Genomic DNA, 8889 nt, shown 5'->3' with positions numbered 1-8889 from the left:
GTCTGGCCACGCCCCCTGCTAAGGCGCCCCCACCTCGCTCTGTGGCCAGACCCTTGCCACATCACACCCTCCAAGGCCCACCCTCGCCAGGCAGCAGCTTCATCCCAGTGCTCGCCCCTCCATCCTCTTGGCCACCTCCACCTGCCACTGCCCCCTCACATTTCCAGGGAAAACAGAGGCCACAGCATGGCCCTCGCCAGCAGGACGTCTTGCGGGGCTGCAGCGGGGGGGAGCTGGGTGAATCTCGGGAGAGGCTGAGTGAGAGGTGGCAGGCTGGCCCCAAGTGCCCACCGCCTGGTGCCGCCCACTGAAGTGATGGAGATGCAGGTTCTCCAAGAGCAAACCCACAAGCGCACTAGAAAGCAGACGGGCCATGGGAACAGACCAGGGTCCCAGAGTCCCAGCAGACGGAGCAGACAGCATGGGCTCGGAGACAGGTGCTGGCCAGCCTCCCCCACCCTCCTGGGACACACGGGGAGGGCGGGCAGTGAGTGTGAGCTGCACACAGACACAGCAGGCAGCTGGAGTCCGAGTAGGCGGGGAGGGCGGCGTGGCGGGAGGGGGGCAGTCAGGCAGGGCTAAGTCCTCAGAGTGAAGGACCGAGGCCCAGCCCTGTGAGGGGCCTGTCTTCCTGGGCAGCTGTCCTTCTCACTGTCCAGGAAGACAAAGAACACCAGTGGGCTCCACTGCGTGGCAGCACCCCACGGGAGGGGCAGCCCTGACCAGCCAGAAGTCAGGAAGCATGAGACACCGGCAGCCCCCACCCAGGTGAGTCTAACGGTCACCAGCCTGCCCTACTGACAGAATGCCCAAGACCTGGACAAAGCACGGAACTGCAGTCTCGAGACAAGGGTGTTAGAGAAGAGGGCGTGAGCCCCGAGAGCTGGAAACGCACGAGCCTGTGGCACCTAGCTCGTGGCCAGGACAGCGTGCAGCCTGGACAGCACGCCCCGGCCCAGGGCAGCTCAGGAGCTGATGTGGAGGAAAGAGGCATGATGTTCAGAACATGGTGGCCTGAGAAGCTGCTGGTGCCGAGGCCTTCAGCCCCACAGGTGTGAGGCGGCCAGTTCTGCCTACAGCCTGGAAGAGCAAGACACCGATCCCCACAATCACCAGAATCAGTCCTCAAGAACCTCAAGACAGGGACCAGCAGATGGCATAATGGTTATGTCACTGGACTCCCACGTAGTTGACCGTGGTTTGAGTCCCAGACCCGGTGACTTAAAAAATTTATGCAAATCACGAGTGCATGTGTGCCTACCCAAGATCCAGAGAGAAGGGAGAAGGGACTGTGGCATGGCCATCCCGTCAGGGGTGATATCTCGCTTTCTGTCTCTTTGGCAAGCATGTGTGCCCTGTAACAAAAAATCTCTCTCGGGACCAGCAGTTAGCGTAATGGCTATGTCGCTGGACTCCCACATAGTCGACCGCAGTTCAAGTCCCAGACCCAGTGGCTTAAACTCACGCCGGGCGCGTGTGCGTGTGTGCCCAAGATCCCGAGAGGAGAATGGAGAAGGGATTGTGGCATGGCCATCCCCCCGGGGGTGATTTCTCGCTTTCTGTCTCTCTGTCTCTCTCTGTCTGTCTGGCGAGCGCACGCGCCCTGTAGCAAAAACCTCTCTCAAAAAAAAAAAAAAATCTCTCTCAAAAAAAAAAAAATTTCAAGATGGGGGCAGCAGATGGTGTAGTGGTTAAGGGTTAAGGTGCTGGACAGCCACAGAGCCAACCGTGGTTTGAGTACCAGACCCAACAGGTTGAAATTCACACCAGCCAATGTGCCCAAGATCCCAAGAGCAGAATGGAGACGGGATTGCGGCATGGCCATCTCCCTGGGGGTGATTTCTCGTTTTCTCTATCTCTTCTGCAAGCACATGTGCCCTATAGCAAAAATCTCTTAAAAAACAAACAAAACCTTCCAGATAGTAAGTTTGTGTTGTTCAAGACACTAAATTCCCAGTAATTTGTGACAGTATTATAAAACTAACACAGGTGTCGGGACCAGCAGTTGGCATGATGGCTGTGTCACTGGACTCGCATGTAGTTAACCACGGTTCGAGTCCTGGACCCGGTGGCTTAAACTCACACCAGGCACGTGTGCGTGCATGTCAGAGATCCCGAGAGAATGGAGGAGAAGGGATTGCGACGTGGCCATCGCCCCTGGGGGTGATTTCTCGCTTTCTGCCTCTTTCTCTTCTCTCTTTCTGGTGAGCACACGTGCCCTATAGCAAAAAAAAAAAACTCTCAAAAAAAAAAGAAAACTCGGGCGCGTGTGCGTGCGTGCCCAAGATCCCGAGAGGAGAATGGAGGAGAAGGGATTGCGGCGTGACCATATTGCGGCGTGACCATCCCCCTGGGGGGGGTGATTTCTCACTTTCTGTCTCTATGTCTGTCTGGCGAGCGCACATGCCCTATAGCAAAAATCTCTCAAAAAAAAAAAAAAAAGGAAACTAACACAGGTGCCAGGTGCCGTGTGTGGGAGGCTGGAAAAGGACCACCTGAGAGGGTTAGCAGGTGGGGCCAGCAAGCACCTTAGTAGTTAAGGTCCTAGACTCCCCATGGCCAACCACAGTTTGAGTCCCAGACCTGGCAGCTTCTTTTCTCACTTTCTCTCTCTGGTCAGTAGACACGCCCTGTAGCAAATTTAAATAATAATAATAATAAATAAAATTAAATTAATGTGAGACCAGCAGATGGCATAATAGTTGCGCTGGACTCCCATGTGGTCAGCCATGGTTCGAGTCCCAGACCCGGTGGCTTAAAACTCATGCTGTCTGGGGAACCAGCAGTTAGCGTAATGGCTATGTTGCTGGACTCCCACGTAGTCGACTGTGGTTCGCGTCCCGGACCCAGTGGCTTAAAACTCACACTGGGCGCGTGTGCGTGCGTGCCCAAGATACCAAAAGGAGAATGGAGAAGGGATTGTGGCATGACCATCCCCCCGGGGGGGTGATTTCTCGCTTTCTGTCTCTATGTCTCTCTGTCTGGCGAGCGCACGCGCCCTATAGCGAAAACCTCTCCAAAAAAACAAACAAAAAACTCATGCTGTCTGCATGCCCGAAATCCCAAGAGGAGAATGGAGAAGGAACTGTGGTGTGGCCATTCCCCTGGAGGGTGATTTCTCACTTTCTGTCTCTCTGGCAAGCACACATGCACTATAGCAAAAAATCTCTTAAAAAAAAAAAATTAGTAATTCTTTAAAAAAGAAAAAAAGGATTAGCAGAAACATCTAGAGCCTACGGAAAGCCAGGGGTCGTGCCTGCTTCCCACAGCCAGAGAGGGACGGACTGTAACTCACAGGGCACCAGGCAGCATGCTCAGGGGGGCTCTAGTCCAGTGACAGAACAGGGCTAGCCCAAGCTGAGTGCTATCACGTCTCACCTAACAAAGTAGAAATAAGACCAGAAAGGGTCAGATGGGTCCCGAGTAACTCGGCCACGTCTGGCACTGACTCCCGAGGGGCAGGGCGGCAAAGCACCGGCACCCGCGGGGAAGTGAGTGTCTGCCACAGAAACAGCCAGGCACGTGGGAAGACGACCCACCCACACAAGCAGGCGGACTGGAAGTGACACGGGAGGATCGGCTGCCCGGGACATTTAAACAGCCGTCCTAACCATGTTTCGTACACTCACACAGGAAAGACTGAGCATTTCACAGAGAGCTCAGCCAAACCCTGACTCACAGAGCTGAGATTCCCTAGGGTTCTACTGTGGGAGGCTGCCCACCAGCGACTATCACTGGTTTCTCAGAAAGCAAACAATTACACAATGCCAAAGGCCACAATTGGTTACCTTCAAAAAACCTGACCTTCGAAACCATACTCTGATTGGCCACTAGAATCCCTCAGATTTGCATATCTGGCACATCATGATTGGTCCAAAAGAAACCAATCATAACCCACCTTTTACAACCAATCACGGCCCACCAGCATGTATATAACCACGATGCCTGGCCCACAATCACCAGACGACCAGGAAGACGACACAGACGACCCGGAAGACCCTTAAGAGTTGTAACACCACATCGTCTCCGGACGACCCTGAAGAGCTGTGACACCGCATCGTCTCCGGACGACCCTGAAGAGTCTGAAGACTGCGTCGTCTCTGTGCTGTACCTTGCTGCCCACAATAAATAGATGACACTGAAGACACTGTGTCGTCTCCGTGCTGTAACACTACGCCGCTTGTCCAGGCTCTCATTCCTTCACTCAGGAAACCTGTTCAACTGTCCCCCCAGGTCGGGACATTCTACCAAACATTTCAGAAAAATGCCAGCTCAACGCAAGTTCTTTCAGGAGAACTGAAAAGAAGAGAGTGCTTCCCACCTGTGCCCACAAGGCTGGCCTCAGTCTCAGCACAGCCAGACAAAGCCAGCACAGGGAACCAGAGACAAAGACAGAGAAATTCTTTTTCTGTTGTTGAGGTTTTTGCTATAGAGCACGTGAATTCACCAGAAAGACATAGAGACAGAAAGTGAGAAATCACCCCCCAGGGGGGATGGCCATGCCGCAATCCCTTCTCCTCTATTCTCCTCTCGAGATCTTGGGCACGCATGCACACGTGCCCGGTGTGAGTTTAAGCCACTGGGTCTGGGACCTGAACCGCAGTCGACTACATGGGAGTCCAGCAATATAGCCATTATGCCAACTGCTGGTCCCAAGTACTAGTATTTTTAAAAAAGAATTATTTCATTTCATTCATTCATTTTAATTTGATCAGAGAGGACAGAAGAAGAGAAAAAAAAAAGCCACTAGGTCTGGGACTCCAACCCTGGCCAGCCACGTGGGATTCCAGCACCCTTAACCACCACACCACCTGCCGGCCCCAGTATAGTATTTTTAAATTGCTATAGGGTATATGCACTCACAAGAGAGAGAGAGATGTGGGAGTCCAGGGCCTTAAGCACCATGCCACCTGCTGGCACCCTGTGGCAAATTTTTAAAAATAAAGTAATATAAAAAAGAAAAACTAGGGCCAGCTAGGTGGTTAAGGCAGCTGGATCCTACATGGATGACAGCATGGTTCAAGTTCCAGCCCAGTGGCTTAAAAGCCATACTAGAGGGGCCAACAGATGACATAGGGGTTATGTCTCTGAACTCACACATGGTTGACCACAGTTCAAGCCCCAGACCCAGTAGCTTGAAACACACACCAGGCACATGTGCATGCATGCTCAAAATCCCAGGAAGAGAATGGCAGAGAAGGGATTGCAGCGTGGCCATCCCTCCTTGGGGAGTCATTTCTCACTTTCTCTCTGTGTCTCTCTACAAGTACACACACCCTATAGCAAAAAAAATCTTTAAAAAAAATAAGAAGGACCAGCAAGTGGTGTGGTAGTTAAGGTACTGGACACTCCCACATGGCTGACCACGGTTCAAGTCCTGGACCTGGTAGCTTGCTTTCTCATTTTCCCTCTCTCTCTCTGGTCAAATTAAAATAAATGAATGAATAAATAAAATTAAACAAAATATATCTTTAAAAAAATAAAAGAGAGAGAGAAGTTATGCAACATGGTGACTATAGTTAAAAAGATGTGGGATGTCTGTGAAACAGCACAGTACCTACCACTTTAGAAACGTTTAGAATTTGTATATTCACGAAAAAGGATTCCCATGACGTTGATAATCACATCCTGAGCCATTATTTCTGCCCACACTATGTCCAGGAGGCACGAGTAGGAATGCCAGTCTTCCAAGTTCAAAACACAACTACTGGGGGGGTCGGCAGGTGATGTGGTGGCTAATGTGCTGGACTCCCACATGGTGGGCCATGGGTCAAGTCCTGGAACTAGCAACTTGAAAATCATGACGAGCACATGTGTGTGCGTGTGTGTGTGTGTGTGTGTGTGTGTGTCCAAAATCTTGGGAGGAGAATGGAGGAAAAGGGACTATGGCGTGACCATCCCCCTGGGGGTGATTTCTCACTTTCCATTCACTGTCTCTCTTTCTCTTCTCGGCGAGCAAAAACCTTAAAAACAATCACCACCAAAAGATGTAATGTGGGTCAGCAGATTGCATAGTTGTTAAGGCACAGGGTTCCCACATGGCCAGCTGCAGCCTGAGTTCTAGACCTAGCAGCTTAAAAATCACATTGGGCACGTGTGTGCCCAAGATCCCAAGAGGAGAATGGAGGAGAAGGAATTGAGGTGTGGCCATCCCCCCTGGGAGGGGACTTCTCGCTTTCCATCTCTCTGTCTCTCTCTGTCTTTCTGGTGAGCACACGTGCCCTAGAGCAAAAAAAAAAAAAAAAAACTCTCCAAAAAATATTTTTTAAAAAAGAACACAAAATATATATTATACACACATACACAAGTTTTGTCCACTGAAAAATAACAATTTCAAAACAAGACAAGACAGTTATCCCTTACCACTTTCATAATGGGTCCATCAGCTGAGTACCACTGTGCAGAGGGCCTGTGTAGTCACCGAGCCGAGCAGTGGGGCCCTCGTGCTCTTGGGAGAGAGCCCCTGCAGACCAGCAGCCGAGCTCTGCTGCCCTCCCAGAGCGGAGCACCGTGAGGCTGCACCTCTCACGGCCAGGCCCACTCAGAGGCCCGGCTTCTCTGCACGTGCTCAACATGTGGCCTAGACAGAAGCATGTGAGGAATCTCAGCCCCGTCTGTCACCTACAACGGTGACAGGTAGCCTCTTTCTAGTCATGGACAGGACTGAAGACTCACAAGTGAGAGGCGTGTGCTGAGCTGGACACAGGGTCCGACTCAGCGAGGCCAGGGATGCTGCGGGCACTGGGGCCTGAGCAGCCTGAGGGGAGGCCCCCACGGGTCAGAGGGTCCAACTCCATGAACACACCCTCACACTGGCACGCACATGCACGTCCATGGATGTCTGAGAGCACACTGTGCCTGGTCAAGCTAAGCAGACCATCAGGAGCACACTGCAGGGAGACAGAGGCGGGCGCTCTCTCGCTGCGTGGTGCACGTCTGTACACAAATGAAAGGTGGCCTCCCTCTGGCCATGTTTAGGAAGGGCAGCTGGCTTGGTCTGGGCCCACACAGTCCCTGGCTTCAAGGCTGTCTCAGCCACAAAAAGGGTATGAGCATTAGAGCCGCCATGTGTTTTGACACCACAAAGGTGTGACAGCCAGCTGGAGGCTTGGGTATGGGCCAGGACTAGAGGGGGAGTCAAAGAATGTCCCCCACACCTGGGCCCAGGGACTATCCCTCTCTGTGCAAGAGCCAGAAAAGAAGGAACTTCCAGTCACCGACAAGAACCTGGGCTGGCGCCCAGGGAAGGGCAGCTGCATAGCCCTGCTTGGAGCCTGCTGGGAACATGCTTTCTCCACACAACCCATGCTGGGCTGTCACTGGGTTCACACACACTCACTCTCCCAGAGCTGGGAGGCTTCTCTGTTGTTGTTTATTTTTTAAAGAGAAATCTTTGCTATTTAGGTTGCATGCGCTCAGTGGAAAGAGAGACAGAAAGTTAGAAATCATCTCCAGGAGGAATGGCCACAACTGCAATCCCTTCTCCTCTCAGGATTTTCAGCACACACACTTGCATACGCTGGGTATGAGTTTCAAGCCTCCAAGTCCTTGACTCAAACAGTGGTTGGCGACCTGGGAGTCTAGCACCTTAACTAGTGAGCCACCTGTGGTCCAGGAAGGCCCCTCTAGAGCAGAGAAGAAAGCTTGCTTCTTTTCATATCTGGCAGCCAGTGTTCTCCAAGCACGGCCAGTAGCCTGCAAGAGCCACGGCAGGCTTCCCTGGCACCCCTACCCAAGGAGATCGGGCTGTGGCAGCTGGCCTAGGGGATCTAATGAGGGGTGTGGGGCTGCTGATCAGACTCAGCCGCAGCCCCGTCATCTCGCCTGGGCTTTCTGGACCCTGGGAGAGAAAGCTACGTACAGACCCTTCTCTGAGCCCATGGGACAGCTGGGACTGCAGCCAGCATGTTCCCCCCGGCACCACCTCTGATCCACAAGAGTCCCTTGCCAGGCAGCAACTCACCCTGGGGAGCGAGAAGTAGCATGACACGGCTCTGAACAAGCCAAGGCAGCCTCGCCATCGGTCCCCACTCTGACACACCGGAGGGCCAGAGATGCCTGCTCCTGGGAGCCATGGCAGCCAAGGCCTGGAGACAGAGATCCTGCTGGGAGCCCCACGTCCAGGCAGCCACAGCCCAGACAGAGCCCGCAACGGTGGCATCAACAGGCCCTGATGGGCTTAACCCCACACAGGGCGCAGCGACCGCAGCGCATCTCGGTCTGGATGCAGACAGAGCTGCAGGAGTGCTCACTGGCACTTACCTGTCCAGGTACACGCTCCAGGTGCGCTGTCCTGGACACACTAGGGTGCTGCCGCGCTGTATCTGTCACACATCCGGACGGGCATCGTCTCAGGACCCCAACCGTTCTAAAAGTCAACACTCACCCCCCTACCCCCCCACCCCCACCGCCCCAGCTGCATCCTGCGTGCATGGCCACAGGCCGGTCAGAAGTCAGCCCCAGAAGTCAGCACGACGGTGGCGCCACGCCCTCCCCAGACCCCATAGACAACCACAGGTGCCTTCCGTGCTCAGTCCTCCACCACAGCCCTCTCCAGACAGCCCTCGCTGCAGGCCTGTGCAGTCAAACCCACCTCCACCCCAGTGCCAGCTGGGGCCCACAGCTACCCCTTGGCTCCCAGGGGCCCCTCGACCCTCACATGCCCTGCTACTGCCCAGGCTTACATGGTGGCCGTCCCTGGAGCCGGCAAGACCGACCTCTGTGGAGCGAGCCTGCAGCTGGGCTGCTGCCGCAGGAAAACAGGCCCTGGCCTCCCAGGCCCCTAGTCCCCCTGGTCCCCTAGTCCACCACGGCACCCCCCGCTCCCGACTCCCGGGCCAGCCCCGCCGGGCCCCAGCTCTCACCTCGCTCGGCCGGCCCGCGCCGGCC

The 8889-nt window shown here is 54.1% G+C and overlaps 1 protein-coding gene across 5 annotated transcripts in view; it reads right to left on the bottom strand.

The window, feature by feature from the left end:
- The window catches only part of MROH1 (maestro heat like repeat family member 1), a gene marked incomplete at its 3' end in the record, with an annotated part of 83574 nt that overhangs the window by 73682 nt on the left and 1003 nt on the right, over positions 1–8889 (bottom strand). For 4 of the 5 annotated variants that reach the window (XM_027765951.1, XM_014593242.1, XM_027765953.1 and 1 more), the window contains 1 exon segment: positions 8865–8883. 5 annotated transcript variants of the gene reach the window in all.

The sequence above is a fragment of the Tupaia chinensis genome, unplaced genomic scaffold (assembly GCF_000334495.1).
Source record: "Tupaia chinensis unplaced genomic scaffold, TupChi_1.0 Scaffold140061_1, whole genome shotgun sequence".
NCBI classification, from domain to species: domain Eukaryota; kingdom Metazoa; phylum Chordata; class Mammalia; order Scandentia; family Tupaiidae; genus Tupaia; species Tupaia belangeri.
Note: the sequence above shows the minus strand (reverse complement) of the source record. Positions and strands in the feature narration are given on the sequence as shown.